Source organism: Triturus cristatus, chromosome 7 (assembly GCF_964204655.1).
Source record: "Triturus cristatus chromosome 7, aTriCri1.1, whole genome shotgun sequence".
Taxonomy (NCBI): domain Eukaryota; kingdom Metazoa; phylum Chordata; class Amphibia; order Caudata; family Salamandridae; genus Triturus; species Triturus cristatus.
Genome location: NC_140590.1, coordinates 458,810,047 through 458,834,282, shown reverse-complemented (window position 1 = coordinate 458,834,282; position 24,236 = coordinate 458,810,047). Strand labels below are relative to the sequence as shown.

The 24,236-nt window shown below is 43.3% G+C and overlaps 1 long non-coding RNA gene across 2 annotated transcripts in view; it reads left to right on the top strand.

Moving 5' to 3' along the window:
* Window positions 1-24,236, top strand: part of LOC146809918 (uncharacterized) — a 269,958-nt gene that overhangs the window by 104,715 nt on the left and 141,007 nt on the right. For both annotated transcript variants that reach the window (XR_014966512.1, XR_014966513.1), the window contains exon 4: window positions 14,441-14,594. This is a non-coding gene — a long non-coding RNA (uncharacterized LOC146809918). The remainder of the gene's footprint in view (window positions 1-14,440; window positions 14,595-24,236) is intronic.

Here is a 24,236-nt window from a genome sequence, read left to right as displayed (position 1 = left end):
ATGCTACGAAGGACTGGGCCAAGCTGTCTTTGCATGGAATCTAGCCACATAGGTTTCATGTTCCAGATTCCATCCAACCAGTCCAACCAGTATGTCACACATTCTCTCCCGTTAACAATATAAATTTACAAAGACATTTACCATTTTCTTCTCCCAATTTTCAACATATTCTTTAACAATCTATTATACGTATATATAACTCTGCCACACTCTTTAGTTAAGCTACGCACCACAATATGTTCAAGGTGCTGAACACCATTTGCTATTCCATATGATAGTCTTGAACCACACAGGTTTACGCCTGCATCTCACCTCATTTCCCATCCTTCTCTGCACCTTGTCATTTCTACCCTGACTGCTGATTTCCCTCCACCACTTATTATTCTCTTTCACACAACTCGATTTTTCATTGACTTCTGGCCATAACCATCGAGGAACTCCTACAACTTTGCTCATATTCCACACATTGTCATCAAATAACACTACAACTTGATTACCTCTCCTAACAACCTTCATTGGCAACGAATACCTCGACTCGCCAGATTTCACCGTCTCTCCCTTTCTTACTTGCACCCAGTCATTCTCTCTCAAAGGCTGCCAATACCCATTTTCATGGTGATTCATTTCATCTTATTTTTTCTCAAAAGACCTTTCAAGTTTTGCTTTTTCGAATAACTCCACTATCCACATCTGATTCAAATTGCACACACCTTTCCTTCCTCTCATTTTTTCAAACAGTGACATGTCCCCATCAATCGTGTGTGTGTTTCTATAACTCCTTAATAATTCCTTAATAGCTCGCTGACGATTCTAACCTTTAACAATGGCCAGTTGTAACTCTTCCTTAAACACTCTAATTCACCTTTCCACAATTCCATTACTCTGAGGATAATACACAGATGTGTGCCTATGCTCAATTCCATGACTCTCAAGAAAAATCCTCTTTTCATTAGACGTTAATTGCACACCATTATCCGTAACTAATGATTTTGGAAATCCTTCCCTCTCAAAAACCTTGTTCCAAAATGTCATTACTATTCTTGTAGTAACCTGTGTTACCAACTTGACTTTTGGCCAATGAGACAGTTGATCAATCAAGACTATGGCATACGTTGGATTCTAATCAATACTCATGGGCCCTGCAATGCCTCGAGATATTCTGCCCATGCCCTAATGGTCTTGACACTGGTACTTTTTCATATTTCACATGTTTTGGGGATTTTTCACTGATGGCACATTCAACACATGATCTAATACTTCTTTCAATACACCTATTAACAGCTGGCTACCAGAATTCACCTCTAACTCTTCATACTGCTCATACCTTGGTGACCTTCATGTGCCATGACCAATATAGTCTAAGACTTTCTAGCACAGCTAACTGCTCTCCATGCATTAAAATGTTGTCTTATTCAGACAATCCCTGTGCCGCATACAAGAAAGGCAATAAACGTTCCTCCAAATGTTCCTTCCTTGGCCAAGTTGACTTAAGATTCCCTAACATCTTTTGAAAATCCTCATCACTTTCAAATGCAGTTTTTCATTGAATTTCTTTCATGCATTCCTTGGACACCTCACAAATCGATATCACTGTTTCCAACTCATTGTCCTCAATCTCAACCTAATCACCAACCACAGGAAGTCTTGAAAACCCATCTGCCAAAATGCTTTTTACGCCAGGAACGTACTCAACTTTAAAGTGAAAGTCTTGCAATTTGTATTGCCATTAGGCAATTCTAGCTGTTGCTTTACCGCAACCCTTTGTCGTAAACAAACCTACCAGCATACGATGATTTGATCTAACCTTGAAAACTGTCCCATATACATACTTTCTCTGATATTCACTCAACCACCAGCACGCTAGAGTTTCTTTCTCCAAAGTTGAGTATTTATCCTCTGAATCACGTTAGTGGCCTTGATGTAAAGGGGACAGTAACTAACGTCCCTTTCTGATTATGCCTTAAGACTGCCCCAGTGCCAATATTGCAAGCATCTGAGACAATGACTGAATCACATGTGGTGTCAAACGTTGCCAATGAAGGGCCAAAGCTATTGCCAATTTTAACGACTTGACCTCATCCGCACAATTTTCATCCCACCCAAAAGGTTTTCATCAGATTTGTCATATGAACAGTTTTGTCTGAAAATAGCGGAACAAATTTGGCATAGTATTCTGCCAGCCCTAAAAATGATCTGAGCTGGTCTTAATTTTGAGATTCAGGTGCCTCTTCTATCGCTTTAACCATATTGCGTTTGGGTGCAACTCCATCTTTACTAATACAATGACCCAAATAGTCTACAGAATCTACACCAAATATATTTTTCTTTATAGTTAAGCCATTGGCCTGTAAAATATTTAATATCTTTTATAAAGTTTCTGTATATTCTTGTGTATTCTTTCCAAAAACCTTCAGTTCTTCCCCCAATGCATCTCTAATAGCCAAAGGTATATTTCTGACTTTGTGCATTTTAGGTACCACATTACTTTTTAAAATATATATATATATTTTTTTTAAACTTTATTTATTAAGTTTTTCAAGAGTAATATCCATAAAAAGACAATTATTACAGAAGTATGTATGCAGAATCAGGAAACGTATTCATTCATCACAGATGTACAATATTCAAGATTTTGTAGATCTTTACATTGTCAATATATATATATAAATATTTTTTTCACTGATGGTACATTCAACACATGATCTAATACTTCTTTCAATACACCTATTAACAGCTGGCTACCAGAATTCACTTCTAACTCTTCATACTGCTCATACCTTGGTGACCTTAATGTGCCATGACCAATATAGTCTGTCTAAGACTTTCTAGCACAGCTAACTGCTCTCCATGCATTAAAATGTTGTCTTATTCAGACAATTCCTGTGCCGCATACAAGAAAGGCAATAAACGTTCCTCCAAATGTTCCTTCCTTGGCCAAGTTGACTTAGCTTATATATATATATATATATAAAGCTCCAAGTTGCCCGCAGGGAGGACCGCACTCTCCAGCAGCCGACCAACGGGTAAGGCTAAACACTGCAACTCCACGTGTTTACAGTCCTGGTGTCAATGATCACAGCTTGACGCGTTTCTGGGCTCTTGCCCTTCATCAGAGGCTTAACAACAGGTTTGTGCATATGGACACACCCACTTTATTCACAATTAACCACCCTTGGATGGGCCACACAGGTGAGTGCCACGCTATGACTTGTGGGGCTGGTAGTCCATTATCCAAATGGTTGCACAAAAATGATGAACACTGTCACTTTAAAGCCCACAATGAGCCTGGAACTGCGGAATAGCCATTGATCTCTGCGTTGCTGGTCCACTCTCAGGACTCTGAATATTCGAAGCCCCGTGGTCCCCAGTCCTCACGGGGTGGTGCGAGTCCTCGCGGCCGGGCAGCCGCGTATACTATAAAGCTCCAAGTTGCCCACAGGCAGGACCGCACTCTCCAGCAGCCGACCAACGGGTAAGGCTAAACACTGCAACTCCACGTGTTTACAGTCCTGGTGTCAATGATCACAGCCTGATGTGTTTCTGGGCTCTTGCCCTTCATCAGAGGCTTAACAACAGGTTTGTGCATATGGACACACCCACTTTATTCACTTTATTGTGGGGCTGGTAGTCCATTATCCAAATGGTTGCACGAAAATGATGAACACTGTCACTTTAAAGCCCACAATGGGCCTGGAATATATATATATATATATATATATATATATATATATATATATATATATATATATATATATATATATATATATATATATATATATATATATATCTATTAGCATTATACTGAATGGTAGCAGTGAATTGCAATGTGCACCATTACTTCATTATTAACAGGCAACGGCATTATCAGTTCTTATCTATAACAAACATGTCAGATCTTTACAGTTCGTAAACCTAATCTCATCTGCGACCCACTTGTCAATCTGTTCACAAGGGGTACAAATAATTTCACTATGTGTATCTCCTCCCCGTAATGTTTGTGAGTCTATACAACATTTTTCACTTACATTATGACTTTGTGTTTTCATCAGTTATTTCCACTGGGTGGGATATCAGGTATGCTTTCAAAGGTTCCCAAATGTCTTTGGGGCGTGATGTCAGAGGAAGCAGATCGGCATAAGCCAGTATCTGTTCTTGACAGAATATTAAGTCCCTGACCCATTCCTTGAACATGGGAGCTCTACCCCATACCCATCTACATGCAATCCTGCACTTGGCCATCAGTAGTGCAAGAGCAACATATCTGCGAGAACTTTTGTCAATTTGCTCAGTGTATGCCAAAAGGGCCAGCAACTGAGATGTTTCCAGCGTCAGTGACGTCATCTGTTCTAGTGCATCAAAGATCTGTTGCCAGTTTTTGTGAATTCTGGAGCAGCTCCATGCTAGATGGGAGAAGACTGCACCTTTCATGCCACATCTATCACATTGATCATTGTCTCTTAGTTTATACTTGTAGATTTTGGCTGGCATATAGTAAAGACAGTGCAGGAACTTGAAATGGATAATACACAATCGTCTGCTGGCCAACACTTCCTCTGTTTGTAGGCAGCAGTATGCCCACTGATTGTCTGATATTTTGCATGCCAATTCCCTATCCCATTGTGCTTGGGCGGGGCAGCGACCTATAGACTGCTGAGTGTGGACCACATGGTATAAAGCAGAGACAGCATGCTCTGATGACGTGGACAGTAGTATTGTGTGAAGTGGGGGTTCTGATGGGTATGCTGGAGTATTGCCTTTAATGCCCTGTCTCAGACTCACAAATAGAAACACGTCTAGAGGCGTGGGCGTGATGGCTCTGAACATCTGTTCTGGGGTACAGAACTTTCCATCTTGATGTAGGTTGCCCCAGCATGTTATATTTGCCCTCGCCATGACTTTCCTAAACACAGTTTCCTGTAGCACTTGTATGCATGGGTGGTACGTCAGTGGAAGCAGTGGAGAGTACATAATCGGAGCATGTAGCAGTTCAGCTATGCGTCACCAAGCGACCACCGTACACATGACTGTCGTAGTGTCTTTCTTGTGTGGTTTGGGGGCGCTACATATCAGGCCTGACAGAGGAATTGGGTCTGCGAGCCATTGCTCCACTACTATTTGTGGCTTATATCTGGGTGGATGGAACCAATAGTGAACATAGGTAGCCTGGGCGCATATGTAATATAGTTCAAGATTTGGGACGTCAAATCCACCATGAGAGTACGGTCTAATAATGATGTCCCATTGCAGTCTTGGTTGCTTGCCTCCCCATGTCAATCTAATCAGTTCGGATCGTAAGGCAGTGAAGAAATATCTGCCCGGATAATATGGTATGTTCAGAAATAAGTACAGCAACTGCGGGAGAGTCACTATTTTAATAAGAGAGGTTCGCCCTGCCAGAGATAGGGGCAAAGAGATCCAACGAGTGGCACGACTCGTGATATTTTCTAACCCCCTGCCATAATTAAGGCGCATGAGTTCCTCATGGTCTTTAGTGATGCAAATCCCCAGATATTTTACTTCAGAATTACACCACTCTATTGGAAAATCAGGTGAGAATTGTGTAGCAGCAGCCGTGAGCGGGAAAATTTGTGATTTCCCCCAGTTAATGTGAATTCCTGAGAGGCGCCCAAAAACAATAAATTCTCGCAAGATAGGATTTAGGTTCTGCTGTGGGTCTCTAATGTACAAGGTGATGTCATCAGCATATAGGGAGACGAGTATCTGACGCATGGGACATCTTAGTGCTTGGTCCTGAAGATGCTGCCGCAATTTAGCCACAAGAGTTTCAATTGCTAGCGCAAAGAGTAAAGGGGATAACTGACAGCCCTGCCTAGTACCTCTTGTAATTGGAAAGGCTAATGACATCTGCCCATTAATCAGTACCTTAGCTGTCGGGGATCTATACAAGAAGCCTATCCACGATAAGAACCCTATTGGCATTCCCATGCGTTGCAAAATTCCCGGCAAGTAGTCCCATTCCACTGAGTCAAACTCTTTTGTGGCTTCTAAGAAGACCGCCACAAGAGCCAAATCGGGGTCCACATTTTGTAATATCGAAAAGAAAGTTCGAAGTTTGTGGGAGGTTGCTTGTCCTGGGATAAAACCCGCCTGGTCAGGAAGGACCAATTTTTTCATTAGCAAGTTTAACCTATTGGACAGTCCTTTTAGCCAGAATTTTAGCATCATTATTGGTGAGGGATAACGGCCAATATGAGTCGCATTGGTCTGCAGATTTTCCTGGTTATAATATGGAGGTAATAAGCACTTCTCTCATCGAGGGCAGAAGGATAACATTTGTTTGGGCTTCCTCGTAGACAGTTTTCAAAATAGGAGTGAGTTGTTCAATATATGCTTCATAAAAGTCTATTGGAAGCCCATCAAGGCCTGGGGCTTTACCAGATTTTATATGCAGGATGACAGCACAAATCTCATCTTCTTCAAAGGGGGCCACCGGAATTCTCTCTGAGAATCTCCTAGCCAACCCAGGGCCACATCCTCCAGATGTCTAGCCAAATCTAATGGGCCTTGCCTGCTAGTAGAATATAGTGTAGTATAATGAGTGGTGAATGCATTGAGTATGTCGGCATTATCTCTGCATCTCTTACCGTCACCATCTGATTTCCAGTACATAGCTAGAGAAGCAGGGTTTGCGAATTTCTTCTGCAAGAGCTCTGCCTGGTCTCTCTCCCTCCCCATATCTGCAGGCCACATAGTATTTACCCCTGAATCGAACCTCACGTTCTGCTGTTTCTTTATATTCTGGGAGTTTCTCCCTGAAATCTCGTTGAAGTATTCCATTTGCGCCACCGGCCATCTCTGCTTCTAACCTCTTCAGTTCTCCTTCTAATTGCTGTACGGTGCCACAAATGTCGCAAAAAACTCCAGACCTTTTGGAAATGCAAAAACCTCGAATCGTGACCTTGAAGGCCTCACAGACCGTCGCGACACAGCCAACTGGTCCTAGATTGCGTTGAAAGAAATCGGTTATTTCCTGCCCCAATTTGCTACAAAACACTGTGCCCAACGGAGTTAGAGGCATAAGTCTCCTGCTCCTTAGGGATACCCCAAGCCCTGGAGAGGTTAATATTGATCGAACCGGTGAGTGATCGGGAGTATGTTCTCGCTAGATGGTCTACTGTGTCAATCCATGGGCCCAAGCCCCTAGATATCAAGCAATTATCCAGTCGAGCCCATGTCGTGTGCATTGCTGTATAATGTGTGCCTTCAGTCTTACTCGGGTGAACATGTCGCCAAGTATCTAAAAGTCTGTTATCAGACAAAATATTCCACAGCAGTTTGTTATCTGGTGTAATGGTGTGGGAGAGGATTAGACCTATTAGTCGCAGGGTTCAGAGTTGTATTGAAGTCTCCTCCCCATTTTATATGAGTAGATCCTATCTCTAGAATCTTTCCCATTAGTGTGGCGAAGACTTTGGGGTCGTCCAAGTTAGGTCCATAGCAGCAGACCAATGAGGGAGAGGCCAAGCCTAATCTGCCACACATTATGCAGTATCATCCTAGCTGATCCTGTGTCATGCCACATGGGGTAAATGGAGTGTGTTTCTTTATTAGTATCGCTGTCCCTCTCTGAATGTGAGGAGTACGAAGAAAATATACCCTATGCTCTGCCCACTTACAAGTGAATGAGGGGGAGTAGCGGGGTTCCAGGTGGGTTTCCTGAAGCATTGACATTTGGACCTGATGACGGTCCTGGTATGCCAAACCTGCCTACCTTTGCGTGGGTAGCCTAATCCTCTGATATTCCACGTTAATAAGTGTAGTTTCTGATCAACTTCAGAGTGAGCCATACGAGCAATTGCAGTCCAATGTCAAGAGTGTTGCAAGATCTACATCTACAAATCTGGTGTGATGCATACAATAAAGATTCCGTACATGTTTTTTTACAAAGTGTCTCATTTCTCCAGAAGGAAACCCATCCCACCCCGTCCCACTGTAGCATTCCAACCATGCCAAAATGATCATTCCCTCCCCACCCACACTACCCAAAACAGAATTTACACTGCCTTTCAATCCGCAGTAGAGGGGATCGCCCTTAGTGGGGACTACTAGGGTCATGCACGATTCCACCCCTCCCTCCGAGTTGTGCAGTATATAAAGGAAACTCGTTAGAGGAAGGGGTGCTTGGTACAATTTGTCAAACAGTCCCAGTAAGGCACTTATCTGTACATGGTGTCTCAGCAGAGTTCTTTTGCCGTGTTTTCCCTTCAGTTTCATAGAGTCCCAATTCAATGCAGGAAGAATAGACCGCAGCCGGGTAGGACAGAGGAGTGGAAGACAGGCACCGGCCGCTTGAGACGTAAGTCAGTAAAGCCAGAGTTCATGGCTATTCCAAGGCTGGGGACGAAGATTTTGATAAGGTTCCTGTGTTGTACGGGGAACACGTGGTCTTTTGATGCGTTTCAAGAATTCATCCACTTGTTGTGTATGAATGAAGAAATGTTGTTTACCTTTAAGTGTTACTCGCAGTCGAGACGGATACATTAATGCATAGTCTATTTGCACATGGCGAAGTTTTTGCTTAGGTGGAATGTATTTTCGTTGCGCTTCTTGGACAGCTGCCGTGAAGTCGGGATAGATGGTAAATTCGTCTCCTTCGAACGTGAGGTGTCTCTTCTCCCGGCCATCTTAATGACCACATCGTGATCATTGAGCAGCCTCGTAATGATTTGACGGGGTGGATCCCTGGTGGCGGTCTGGGTCCCAATGAGCGATGCGCCCTCTCAACCATTAGTTGTGAAGATAAGGATTAAGTGCTGATTGCTCCGTGCAGTAGTCTCTCAATAAATTCGCCATCCGACCTGTATTGGTACTCTCCGGAAAACCAATAACGAGAATATTGTTGCGCCTTCTGCGAGCCTCGAGGTCTTTGTTCTTGGCAGCGATGACTCTAAGCAATTTGTCCATCTGTGCCATTTGTTTTCGCATTTTCAACGTGTTGTCTTCTGTGTCAGAAATGCGGAGCTCAGTCTCTTTTATACGTTTACGTGCCTGTCCAGTTTATGTACAATGGTATCCTTTCGAATATTCATAGAGTCCATCTTACCCTCAATGGAGGCGAGGCTTTGTTGCATTGCCTGTAGGAGTTCTTTGACATCATCCTCCTACATCCGTGACAGCCCCTGTGCTTGCTCTCCACCCGTAGGTTCAGGCTCGTCCTGTTGCGAGCGGGTGACAGGGCAGCCGGGTTTGTTTTGCGTCAATCTTCCCCATATTGAAGGCCGTACTCTGTCTTGACATTAACTTCTTGAAAGTTGCAAGCCCACCCAGGTACACGGGGGGGACATTCTATTGCCAAAGAGGATTGTCCTGATCCACAATGCTGAACGTTTATATCACCCGGGGAATAGTCAATAAGTCCGCATCTTATTAAATCAGCGGTGCCTTATACAACTGGCTAGCAAAGCAAAAAAATGTCTGTCAGGACGGGGATAATGCGTTCTCTGTATCACGGTACATTAAGTGCTGCTATTGTTGCATTCACGTACACGTTATGTTGCGCGGTCAGGGGGAGCACCTACGCCTCATCTGCCCACTATGTTTTCTCCTCAGTATAACTGTAGCGATCCTGAAGCACCATCTCTCAAAGCGCTGTCCAGGCCTCCTCACCGCCCACTCAAACATTCCATGGAAAAGGCATGTGTGGGTCTTTGGTGTGGTTTTTGTTGGGTCACCTCTGTTTTTGCCCCGAGTGGGCTCCACAAGCATCAGGAGGGCCGTGTAGCAGGGGCCTGCAAGCATGCAATCCGCACGGCTGCTTCGTTGCTGAGCACAGCCACGAGGGGGAAAGAGCAGCAGTGGGTCTTATTCACTCTCGGTCCCAGCCTACCAATGGCAGCACGAAAGGCAGCCGGCTCCCCAGCGGCACCTCCAGCCCGCAGCCGCTGACACAGCACACAAGCGCCGCAAGCCTTATCGGGTTCAGGCGTGCGGCCCAGACACGACGTGGGCACCGCGGCGCTCACGTACCACTCTCAGCTGGATCTGACTCCGGCAGCGCTGGGCAGCAACAACGGCTCCTCTGTCAGATCACTGCAGTGGCAGCACGCTGTGTCCTCAGCTGTCCAAATTAGTACCACGGGATGACAGGTTCACATGCTCTACATCATTATGGAGGATCACTCCCCGTAGCCTTCTGGGCAGGATAAAAAACGGATATATGGCCCGAACTGCAGGAGCCTCATAGCAGTGCGACCATCTTGCTCGTGTGCCACCTAGCGCCCCTACTTTTTAAAATAATTTTATGTACAAAGTTTTTTAATAATCCGAACTGTGAGGAAAAAACTTTAGGAAATAACCTCTCCCAATCAGTTGCTGTGTTGTCTCCAACCTGTGATACCAAGTCACCATAGCCTAGCACCTGTTCCGGATGATTAAGAGTAATCATTAGATCTCTTTGCTGAGGCCACCACAGCAAACAAGATCCTTCCTTGGCCACATAAACTTTTGCCTCAATGGTCTTGCCTTTAAAACTCAAGTTGGACATAAAATACCCCAAGACCTCGATATTGTTTTCCATATCCAGCTAATTTAATGTCCAGTGTGAACAGTTTCACATCAGGAAATTCTTTCAATCGTTCATCACCAATCAAGGTACGCCTCACACCAGAATCTGCCATTACTTTAATCTCTTTATCCCTAATTTTAATTATATAACAAGGGCAATCTTTAACATCTCCATTAATCTCATACACACCTAAAACAAATGTTTTTTCTGCTTCTCCCATTGAGTCACATTCAATTTCCTTTATATAATTAATTCTTTGTACCTTTCCATCCATACCACTATCTCTCTAAATTTGTTTCTATTTTTGCATACCCTTGCATAATGTCCTTTGGTGTTACAATACCTACAAACGTGGGACACTTCCTGTCATTAGCTAAATGACCAATTAGACCACATTTGAAACATACACATTCCTTTTTGTACAAATTCTGGTTGGGTTGCCTTTTTACTATGGGTTTCCTGCCCATTTTATTGTCATTACTGATTTTTTTAACTATCTAAATTTCAGCAAAATTTTTTTCTGATAATTCCTTCATACCCAGTTTCCTCTCCTCAAACCAGTGGGCAATACCCATTGCTTTACTAATGGCTAAATCATCTGCTGATAGCAATTTTTCTTGCAACTTTGGATTTGCAACCTTATGCACCATTTGGTCCTGAACCATTTAGTCGTGGAAAGAAGCCTAGTTACATTTAGCGGCTAAAATTCTCAAGTCATTGACAAAAACATCAATTGACTCATTGGGCAATTGCCCTCTACCTAAACACTTGGGTCTTGCAACAACTTAATTTACTTTCTTGATATACAACTTATCTAGTTGCTTGATTGCACTCTCATATACATCTATATCGCCTTCATCTCCTTGATGAGTTACCATTGGGGGTAAATGATTAAAAATGTGTCTGCCATCTGCTCTTAAACAATGTTTTAAAATGGCCAATTTCCGTTTGTCAGTATAATCATCCCCTCCGATTGCTTCAATATTAGCTTCTAATCCTTCTTTCCATTGTCTCCATTCCAAAGTAGGTTCCACGGGTGTAGATAAAAATGGAGTCGGTGCATTATTTCCATCCATAGTCTTGTACAAGGCAACGTATAGTATTTTAGATAAATACTAGCTGTTTAAACGTATATGTTTGGTTCACATACGTAAATATGTACCTCCTATAAGCAACTTTAAGATTTCAATTGTATTATTTAATGTACAATGTTCACAGGTGTGTGAATCACCAAATTAAATTTCGTGAGATGCAAACTGTGCATCACCATAAATTAAGTGGAAATATATTATTTGATTTATAATATATATTATGCAAATGTGACATGAACAGGTGCGGGAATTGCCAAGTTGAATTTCGTGAGATTCACAATGCTGAGCAAACACAACAATTGTTGTTATATGCTCATGCTAAATATAGGAATCGTCACTTTGAATGGTGTGCTGATCCCCGATTCAGCACACAAGTAATTAATTACAATGTGCGGGTCACCGGGAATGCCGATATCTCCTGAATAGCCTCTGGGCTGGGCCACATAAATAGCGCCCCTCAACCTGAGCATTCTAGTCTTTGTGTCTGAGAAGCACACAAACACATGTGATTCAGTTGATTTGTAGCCCAGCAACGATATGCCCTGGCTCGCGCACTGGTTCGTGCCCACACACTTGCGTGTTGAGCAAAATGAAATTACATCGTTAAACACAGTACTTTCCAATTCTGTTGTGCTGCGCTGGAACCACAGCCGAGTTCTTATGCCACTGCCGAGTATGCTGCTGCCGCAGTTTCAAATTCTTCTCAGTGTCGTGATCTGCATCATCGCAGGGCTTCAGGCTTCTATGTCTGTTCTCTGCTCATCGCCAGTGTAACATCTTCTCCTCCAATAAGCAGGATCACACGAGGTCCAATTTAAAGGTACGTTTATTTACAACAACCTATGATACATCTTCATGCTACAAAAGCCCAGGCTAAACTGTCGTTGTATGGAATTTGGTCACATTGGCTCTATGTTCCAGATTCCATCCAACCAGTACGGAACAGCATTGCAGAATTTTGCTTGGTTTGATGATGTCAGCTTGGGTTTTGAGCAATAATGTGACATCACTCACATTGTAATAGCAGATCTGATGAAGCAAGGGGTTATAGTTCTTGTTGTTGGTATGTGTAACACCCTGATTCTCCTGAAATGCAAGACGGGGAAGACCAATGTGTGCAGGTTTGTTCAGGACCTCGGGACTATCAATAATGATGTTATCCCATGCTTTCATGTGGTCCCTAGCCCTGCTATTATTATTCTATCTTGCATCCCTGTCAATGCCTAATGGATCACTGTGGTTGATCGTTCTTCTGCCTTCTTTTCAATTCTTGTACACGAGAAGAGTCAGTATCTCTTCTTGTTCACATTCTGATGGCGTCAGCTTTCATGGACCTTACTCCCACAAGGATTTAAAGATTTGCCTGCAATCTTTTCCCAAACCCTAAAGAAGGATTTGGACATGTTGGTCTTCCCCTGGGGATCTACTCTGGTTCAATATGTTGACCATTTACCATTGGCATCTATTTCTTTAGATCAGTGCAATGAAGGCTCCTTCTATTTCCCCACAAAATTGGCTAAGAAAAGAAAAGGCTTCAACTGAAAAAAATCAATTTTCTCTTCCCTGAGTACGATATTTTGGCTATGGAATTTCTGCTGGCAAGCTTCATTTGTCCTCCGAAAGAGTTGAAGACATTTGTAAGTTGTCCTACTCTGCAATGGTTTCCTAGGTAGGCACCTTTGTAGGAATGGCGAGGTAATGTAGACAAAGGATTTTCGGTAATGCAACATGGCCAAGCAATTACAAGAATATGTCAGAAAAGACACCCCTGAAAATTTGCAGTAATCCAGCACAGCTGTAATGTAGTTATAAAAATTAAGCAACTGTTGACCTCTTCACCCACTTTGGGGCTCCCAGATTATGTTAAACTTCTTACTTTGTATTGTTGTGAATAAAATGGATTTGCACTTGTGGTTTTTGTACAAAGTTATGGGGGTCATAAAAGGCCTATTGCATATTACTCCTCAGTGTTGGACCCAGTTGAGGCTTGGCTACCACCATGTTTAAGGTTGCTGTGCTGCCTGTTGAAGTCTCTGAAAATATTATGTTAAGTTCTCCACTAACTGTTGCAGTGCTCCACTCCATGATTGTGCTTCTTTTCACTCTAAAAACTCAGCATCTTTCCACAGCATGGTTGTCGCAATATGAAATACTATTGTCTACTTCTCATATTGCTTTAGTTTGCTGTCCCGTTCTGATATCTGCTTCATTAATGCCTATTGGTGAAGATGGAGAGCCACATGATTGAATCCTAATCACTGCATAAGTTACTAAGACACAGATCGATTTAACTGATGTACCCCTCAATGAATGTGAACTGATTTTTTTTGTGGATGGTTTTTGTCTCAGACATTATAAAGGTGCTCTAGCTGCTGGTTACGTTGCTTGCACTGTATGTCCAGTTGTTTGCCCACAGTGAAATCCGCCAAAGTAGCAGAGCTCATTGCACTTACCCGGGCTTGCATCCTAGCTAAGACAAAAACATTGTCACTGTTTACATGGACTCAAAATATGCATTTGTAGTGAAGCATGATTTTGGGTACCTTTGGATGCAAAGAGGATTACTGATACAGCAGGCGCTCCAATAAAAATGGGGCAGTGTGTTCAAAATATTTCAAATGCTTTGCAATTACCAGAAAAAGTGCCTGTGGTCAAATGTGTAGCTTGACCAACACCCTCATGATGATGTTTCAAGAGGCAATGACCTAGCCGATTCTATTGCTAAAAAATGCTGTCTTGTTTAAAATTGCTCATGTTGCCATGTATGTTGTAAAAAATTAATATATTTCCTGCACAAATGCTAAAAGGATTGCCTCAATTCCAGGAGCAAGCCTTTGAAAATTAAAATCAATCCAGGATCAAGAAGCGATATCAAAGAGACCATAAAGGGGAGTGGAGAGGCATCACTGGGCATGTGGTTGCTCTAGAAGCATTGCTACACAACCTCACCAGGGTTAATAATGGAGCAGCCCATATTGGTAGGTATGGCATGAAATGTCCACAGTAACTAATTGGTATGCATCCTTCTTTTATTCTATAACCCAAAGCTCTTGCCAGTCGTTTGCCACATGCTTGTCCTTCAATGCTGGAAAAGGAGACACTACCACTCCTGCTGCTTATCCACCCCCTTTCAGGTCCTTCGTGCAATCCAGGTTTATTTTCTGCAACTACCTAAGAGTGTATGGTACTCCTATGTACTTGTTTTAATGTTCATATTCTTCATATGTGGAGAAATGTACCCTTATAATCGCATAGAAAACAAAAGTAAGATTGTATGAAATCATCGTGGGCCATGCCATGATGCTCCTCTCATATACCCCTGTGTTTTTTCCCTGCAAAAGAACGACTTCATTTAAAGGTTGGGGTTGTGTTACCATTTTTCATAAAGCTTATGCAATGTCTCCTCAGTTCCCATTCTCAAATGCAAGATACCCTATGTGGTGTCTGAAGAGGCCTGCCATTCTCTCCAGCCCATAGATTGGGTATGTGTCTGCATATACCAGAGGAAGACTGCTCTCACCTTTCCAGATCCTACTCATCAAAAACACTGCTGTTAAATGCTGAGGCCTAGTGACCTGTATCCCCTCTTCCCACTATAAAATAGGTTATCCTCTTAGAGATTACAGTGGCCCTGCTGCTGCTCCAAGGCCTGGATCTAACCTCCTCTTCTGCAGGCTCCCCCAATGCATGATGTCAGTCCCCCAACAGTCTCTTATTGTTATTGCCTTCCTCCACGGAAAGCGGTCTTTCCTTCTGGATACATTGTTCTGCAGGTCTGGCCTGCTATCTTCATCGCAGCCTTGAGCATCTGACTGATGGTGGGATATATCCTTGCCCCAGAATGGGGAATCATTCCAAGATTGAACTGTGCTGAAACTCCTCTGGTACTAAACTGCTGCTCAGCCTACAAGGGTAACTTCTTAGTGGTATTTCTGGAAAGTACAAGCAGACCATTAACTCTTACTGTTGGAGTTGCACACAATGTTGTCAAAGTTGAAGATTGTATCCCTTAGATTGGCGTACGAAGCAGTATAATGATACATGTCTGCGGTTTTCCCACCTTGGGTATAGGCTGATAGAGTATGCTGAAAGCCCTCTTCTTTCCCAGACCTTGACAAGTTAAATAATCGTTTTTATTGAAATATGCAAGGCATGACTAATCTCGCAATGACTGAGCAAGGATTTATTTACAAGCAGTATGATGCACGTATTTCCACTATTTTTTGTTGGACAGATTAAATGTGATTTAACTGTAGAGAACATTGGTGTCATTGGTTTTGGTTCTCCTACCATTGAAGATCGCCTTCCTCATGACCTGTCGGTTTTCAAATGTCATTCAGAAGGGAGTCACTCATATTTATTTGCAGATCATGGGCTTACCATTAGATGCATTTATATAGGACTGGAACTTGTTACTTAGGATACATTGTTCCTGCCATAAGACATTTTGATAATCATTCTTTAGAACAAAAGATTGGTGGGCAGGCTTTTTAAATGACCTCTAGGCTTTTCCCCACTCTGATTCCCAATCATGGAATGGCTGTGGCTTTGGACAAAATAAGAAAAAATGCAGAGCTTTTGGAAGAAAAAGCAAAGTCCACCACAATAGCTTTAGGATTAGTAACAGAAAAGTTAAATCTCGTGCCAAAATGCTGATTCAAAATAGAATGGCTTTAGATTATCCCTTAGCAGCCAAAGAGGGATTTGTGTGATCATATGCAATGAATACTGCACTAACCTTCCCAATACTTCTCTTAGTATACACAAGCAGATAGATAATAGTAAGGGGAGTCTGAAAAAGGCACATGAGATACAAAGTGGCTCTATGCTAAGTCTTAGAAGCATCTAGGATTGGCTATGAGACGTTTTCGACCCCTGGGATATGAAGATATTTGAATCCATTATTGTATTATTCTGATTGTGGTTGTCATTTATGTTGCTATTAGATCAATCTTGTGCATCATCTAGTGTCCTTGCAAAAATAAAGTACAAAAAGGTGATGAAAGGAATGCTTGCATCAATCTCGGCCATTGGCAATCGCTCAAGCCACCTTGCAGTCGATCATTTTTAGCTCACCATGCTATTCTAGACAAAAGCCTGACACCTGAAAATAAATACTGACCGTGCTCCTCACCCAAAATGCCAGATGAGGCCTCCACAAGGAAGGTACTACAAGCAACCCTAGACTGGTTTCGCCTTACTTAGGGCCCATCAGTAGGGTTCCGTTTCAACTCTAAGGCATAGTGAGCATGGGACCCATGGACAGGCATACCCGTTGCTTTTAGGGTGTGTACTGGAACAAAAGCAAAGTGATTGATGGAATACTTGAATTAAATTGAGCCATTGGTAATTGCTTGAGCCACATTCTTTCTCACCCACTTTGCCACTCTAGATAAAGGCCTGCCTTCTTCAGATTAGTAATAACACTGCTCCACATGGGAACAGTCCAACCCACACTTCCTGGGAAGACACCCTCCAGAAGTGAACTCAAGTAACCCCAGAACCACTTTGCCCTACGTATTACTTGTCAGTAAGTTGTAGCTTGAATACAATGACATAGTTAGCAAGGGACCCACGTTAGGGCATATCTGTTAGACTTAGGGTGTAAAGTGTAACATCAACAACGTGATGGATGGAATGCATGAATTAATCTCAGACACTAGCAATCGCTCAGGCTGCATTTGATTCTATAATTTTACACCCACCATGCCACTATAGACAAGGGCCTGCATTATGTAAATCAGTACTGCGCCTGTTCCTCCTGGAAACAGAAGATCTCGAACTGCCAGATGAACCCCCTCCAGAAGGGATCACAGGCAACCTCAGAAGAGTAAGTCATAAAATGTCATACCAAAAAATGGGAAACTAATGGGTTTTTTTTGTGAACTCCTGATATCATTGCAAATTCCTTGTCATAGAATGGACTCCACTCTGCAAAACAGGTAGACACCCAAACCTCTATGCACAATAGTATATGTGATCTGCTACTCCTGGGGCTGCCAAATGAAGGCACCACGTCAAATGATCTATGTCACTTAGCTGTAAACAGCATTAAAATTACCACTACTTTTGGAGATTGTTTGCACTCTTAACCTTTTGTACATATGGGCTCATCAGTGGAGTGTAGCTTGAGTTTTATGTCACAATGAGCACAGTACCCACACCTGGGTCACACTTAGAGTGTCAGCTGCAACAACAAGTTAATGGAAGGAATTCTAGAATTAATCTCAACCACTGGCATCAGCTCTGGACGCATTTCAGTCCATCATTTTTCATCCACCATGCCATGCAAATCGGTACCAACACTGCTCATCATAGGAACGGTTTGTATCAAATGGCCAGGTGTGAACCCATGTAGAAAGGACCACAAGAAACTCCAGATCGGGGTTGCCCTACCTGGGGCTCGTTAGTAGGGTGCAGCTTGAATCCTGTGGCACAGTGAGCATGGGAGCCATGTCTGAGCATACCCGCAGCACTTAGTTTGTCAACTATAACCACAAGGAGATGGATGGAATGCTTTAATTAATCACAGCTACTGGCAATTGCTCGGCCAGCATTCCAGTCAATCATGTTTTGCCCACCAGGCCATTGTAGACAAAGGCGTGCATTATGCAAAACAGTACTGACCTTGCTCCTCATAGGAACAGTCCACCCCAAACTGCATTTGAAGCCCTGTCCAGAAGGGACCACAAGCAAACCCCGAGAAGAGTAAGTTATAAAAATCCTTTCCAAAAATTGTGAAACAAATGCTACTTTTTGGGAACCCTTTAATTGAATGGCCCCAGCTCCGTGCAACAAACCTCCGTATGCAATGGTATACATGATCTGCCACTCCTGATGCTGTCAAACTAAGGCACCACACCCAAAGAGCAGCGTCGCACAGCTGTAAATAGCCTTTAAGTGATGCTTTTGGAGATTGTTCGCATTCTTAACCTTTTGTATGTATGGGTGTGCACAGCTTACTTGCGTGGAACATGTTTTGTAAATAGTCCCTTTTATCTTTGAGACGGTAATATTAAGTTCACCTAATGCTCTGGAGTTAATGCAGTGATTGTGGCTCAGATAATCGTTGCAGGTAGACATACTGACCTTTACAAACCTTGCCTCAGGTTAACAAAAGGAGCTCTTGTTCAAATATTGATCTCGGATTCATGCAGTGATTTGCGGTTCACATAATAATTTGAGTTCCATGTATTTGATCAGACGTTCCTGCAACAATCTTGGGTTCACATAATGATCTCAGTTTCACTTAATGATCCCAGGTACTGATATCGCAGGCTCACATTATTATTTCCAAATTACATAAAGAGCCCCAATTCACATAAGGATCTTACATTTGCAAATCATCTCAGGGTTACATATTTTCACATTTTTATATTTTTAGGTTCCAGTAGGGATGTTAGAAACTCACAATGGTTAGATGTTTACAGAAATCTCAAGTCAAGCGTGAGGTTTGGAGATCTTTTCAAAATCACCCCATTAGCTCAGCTGATTCATTCATTCAGCGTCCTTCATTACACCCATGTGAACGACGGGCAGCCTCGAGCTGCCTGCATGTTCAATGGACTGTCTACCAAGCAAAGTTTCTAGGCTACCTGGATGCAGGATCCATTTGCAAAGCCCCTAATGCATTAAAGTGTAATGGCATTAAAACCGAGGTGCTAATACTGTTACAAGCATCAAACCCTTGTGATGACCCCTGCTCCCCCTCAGTCCTTCAGACATCTTGGCTTCGTCGTGGGTAATGATACATTTCTTGAGTTCCAGGCCAGCAAACAGACATCTGTTTTTTTTTTGCTTTTCAAGCTCAAAATATTTAAGAAGAATCAGTCATTTGCTTTCGCTGGACCACTAAAAACCTTTCATTCAAAAGTCATTCTTGCCTCTCAATCAGAAATCAGACGTTCGTCTCGTTCTGGACCTCGAATGTCAGTTTTTTTTTTATTGCAGATTTTATATAGCACGAATGCGACCCGAAGGTATTGGAGCGCTTTACATGAATTTACACATTCAGGCACGGGGAGATTAAGGGGCATATTATCAATAAATGGCGTTAAAATTATCACCGCTTTAGCAGCAGAAAACTGCCGCTAAAGCGGCGATAATGTGCTTGATAATATGCCCTTGAGAATTCTCATAGAAGCCCATGTTCTGGTGTCAACATGGGCTTCTATTGGAATTCTCTGAGGCATATTATCAAGCTCATTATCGCCGCTTTAGTGGCAGTTTTCTGCCGCTAAAGCGGCGATAATTTTAACGCCGTGCTTGATAATATGCCCCCCAGAGATTTGCTCAGAATCACAGGATATGGACGCGACCCCGAGGCTCGGGCCCTGCTTTCCAGCACCAAAGTCGTCAGTCTAGCCGACGGACCACATCCTCTCCCCACGCCCCAGTTCATGTCACTGGATCCCTGTCAGGCTCGAACTGGGACAATAAATAGGCCCCCCTCCATTAACAGGTAGGATATCTAAACAAGCATTGGCATAGCCAATAGGCCTCGCTTTTGGGACCTTCTAAGTATTTAGTTATGCAGCACAATATCCTTGGTGCAACCACATCAACTGTTGCATGGCTAACACTTATAAGGTCCCAAAGGTGAGACCTATTGGCTATGCCAATGGTTGGTGTGGTTGTGTGTGGTTGTGTATGTGTGTGTGGTTGTGTGTGTGTGGTTGTGGGTGTGGGTGCAGTTGTGGGTGTGTGTGGATGTGTGGTTGTGTGTGGTTGTGTGTGTGGTTGTGTGTGTGTGGCGTGTGTGTGGTTGTGTGTGGTTGTGTGTGTGGTTATGTGTGTGTGTGGTTGTGTGTGGTTATGTGTGTGTGTGGTTGTGTGTGGTTGTGTGTGTGTGTGTGGTTGTGGGTGTGGTTGTGTGTGGTTGTGGGTGTGTTTGTGTGGTTGTGGGTGTGTTTGTGTGGTTGTGTGTGTGGTTGTGGTTGTGTGTGTTGCTGTGTGTGTGGTTGTGGTTGTGTGTGTGTGGTTGGGTGGGTGGGGTTGTGGTTGTGTGTGGTTGTGTGTGTGTGGTTGTGGGTGTGGTTGTGTGTGTGTGGTTGTTTGTGTGGTTGTTTGTGTGGTTGTGTCTGTGGTTGTGTGTGGCTGTGTGTGGGTGTGGTTGTGTGTGTGTGTGTAGTTGTGTGTGTGTGAGTGTGGTTGTGTGTGTGTGGTTGTGTCTGTGCGTGTAGTTGTGTGTGTGGTTGTGGTCATGTGTGTGGTTGTGTGTGGTTGTGTGTGTGGTTGTGTGTGTGATTGTGTGTGGGTGGTTGTGTTTGGTTGTGGTTGTGTGTGGTTGTGTGTGTGTGTCGTTGTGGGTGTGGTTGTGGGTGTGGCTGTGGGTGTGTGGTTGTTTATGTGGTTGTGTGTGTGGTTGTGGTTGTGTGTGTGTGTGGTTGTGTGGTTGTGTGTGTGGGTGTGTGGTTGGGTGTGGTTGTGTGTGTTTGGGTGTGGTTGTGTGTGTTTGGGTGTGGTAGCGTGTGTATGGTTGTACATGTGGTTGTGGGTGTGGTTGTGCGTGTAGTTGTGTGTGTGTGTGTGGTTGTGTGTGGGTGTGGTTGTGTGTGTGGTTGTGGTTGTGTGGTTGTGGTTGTGGTGAGTGGGAGGGGCAGGGTGGGGGTAGTAAATTATGGATTACAGAGGTTTTCAGGAAAAGTACACATATAAATAAATAAATGAGTTTCGTTTTATTTATTTACCCTATTTTCTTTTTCAGTCGAATGCACACAATTTGAACCTTCTAGGCCTACATATCCATCTCATTGACTGCTCGGTCCACATGCCCCAAAGTTCTACTGGGGTCTAATTAAAAAGCAACTTTATCATTGGCCTAGATTATGACCAGGCAGTCCAGTTTTCCTATCCTGTTAGAACTGCGTTCTATGTGCTCGACGTGCCTTTCTCCAGTTTCTATCCACACCCTGATACCAACCCAAAATTTTACAAAAATATAGTTATTATTCCATATTTGAATGCAGCGTGGTGCAGTTGTAATTTTGCTTTGGCAATGCTGGATGTTGATTGGTGGGTGGGGGCCTCCTTCATCAAATACTTCTGCGTTCACTTGTAGGTCGCTGAAGGCACTGATACTGGTAGCCTCTTTTACACTGTCCTTTATCCCCGTCATTACTGAGATTCTGGCCCTGATATTGAGGTCCCTGAATGTAATGTTGGGACAGATCGTTCTTCTGCAACCTGTACAGTTACCATTTAGAAGGTAAGCTTAATCTGCATAAATCCATCAAACAGACTCACTGTGTTTGTATCCTTTCACCTTGCCTTGCCCCTGTTGATGCTTTCACAATTCAATGTAAAGTGCTGCTGCGCAGAATAGGACCACGTGAGTCCAGAGGACGAGGGCCCATGAACAACTAAAACCTTTGCAGGAAAAATCTAAAGTCATAACCATGAGGATTATTCAAAATGTAAGAATAATTACAAAATACAACAAGTATTGGCTCACGGAGAACAATAAAGCGGCCGTGTGGCCGCGAAAGTGATCGCGATTGCGACCAAGCACGGCACTCGCCCGCGCACATGCACTGTAGCTCTAGGCTGGCCATGGTAGCATTTTTTTAAGCCCTCACAAAAAGTCTCGCCAGCCCAGCGCATGCGCTGGGTCAGGCGAGACCTAAAAAGTGTCCCACATTTGCAAATCTTGCAGTTTTTAACTTGTAAAGGCATGGGGTGTAGGTATTTCGCAAGGTCTGGGAGACCACATGCATGTGTTCTTGCTGCTGGCAATATCTGTGGAAACAGCAGGGAAATGAAGAGAAAAAGCTGGGCGACCAGAGCATAAACAGTTCCTGAAAAGGGACGAAAACCGAACCACACGTAGACCAGTGACCAGCTATTCTGGCACTGCCTGATTGCCCTAGAGGCCGCTCCGACCCTGGTCTCTGTACACACAAAGTTTCCTTCTCAGGGCATGCGCGTTTGCTGCAGGACAATGCATGCTATGAGTCAATTGTTCCTTTTTCTCTCCCTAGACCGTCCACAATACTTATGCTGAACTCCACTTCTGCCAATCGTGTGGCATGTCAGACGGTTCTGAAAATTGTCTGTAGTGCTCAATACCTGCCTTATTGTGCCCGGAAACCATAAAATGCAAATTATAATGTTGTACTGCCGTCTCGCTGGATGTCATCTATGATATTGGAGTCGCTATACACAAACCCTCCCAAGTGGCAATAAAACGCGCTGTAATCCTGTTCCATACACCGTGCCTAACAATAATAAAATGCTTTTTAATCCTGTTTGTTAAAGGTGTACCAAGAATTGTATTGCTTTCAATAAACAACAACCCTCCCTGTCCAACCTCCATGTCAAATACTGACTAATCAAACATGCACGCCTCATTGTGCAATCTTAAAATACCTTCTTCTCGTCTCTCTTTGTTCAGCTAGGTGGACATCAACTTTAGGGCATTCATCTATTTTTATAGGCCTCTTTAAAATGTATTTTAGTTAATACGTGATTTAGTAGTCAAAAGCAAACTGATAAAATGACACGTAACTCTATGAAAATGAAATAGAGTCTTCATGCTTAGTTGATGATGGTTGTAGAATGGACCATCCCTGTGGCTAGTCAACAATTTCATTAGGGTGTCATTTTTCAGCTTTGCAGGGCAGGCGCTTTCTTTTAAGTGAAAAAGGCTACAAATTAGTCTCACTTGACCTACAAGTAATGGCTATCTTATGTAGGACACTGTACGATCTTGAGCAATTATGCAGGCAGATGAGGTAGAAAGTGTTATCCCAGCACCCTGCTGTGCCTTTCTGTTGAGCATGCAAACATCGAGTGGTCTAGTAACAGGAAGAAATACAAACAAAAATCATCGGATGGAAGTTGTGAGAAGGTGGCCTGATATATGCTGTCCACTAGTTCTAGTGGGCACCTTGTATCAGTCCAAACAACCCCTTATGGTGAATTGGTTAAAGACAACCTTTATTTAAAGCTAGCCTAGTGGTAGCTATGGAGAGCAGCCCTCAGGCTAAGTCTTGAAGGAATGTAAAGCAGCTTGTTTTACCAGTCTATAATCTCTTGAATGATTAAATGAAAGGATAACCACACCAGGTATATATTCAAAATATATGTATTTAGGTTAAAACACACCCCTCTAGTCTCTTTATGAGACTGGAGTTCGAAGTACTTAATTTACAAGTTATTAATCAACAGTAATAGCACAAATACACGTTTGGGCCCTAGGGGCGTACCAAACCATATACCAATAAAGTGGTAAAAGAACAACGACTGAGCTAGACACAAGGCCTAGAGCCTGTAGAATCGCTGGGACCCCAAGGAACCACCCAAGGTAGTGACACAGGGGACCCACGGGGACTGTGTGCAGTGTGTAAACACAACTGCGGGTTCCCGTTGGCTTCTATGGGCAATGTCAGGTTGGAAATTTAAAGATTAGGGACACTTAGAATCGAGTCAGGACAAAACCCTTTTGGACTTAAGAAGTTCTAAGGCTAGCACCCACGGGAGCACCGAAGTTCTCAAGTTACCTCACCCAGGGAAGCCGGGTGCATAGGTGTCTTTTGGTGTCGGGTCGCGTCGTCGATTACAATGGAGGCTGGCGAAGAACTGCTGCTGCCCTGAAGAGGAGAAGTGTCCGAAGAGAAGAG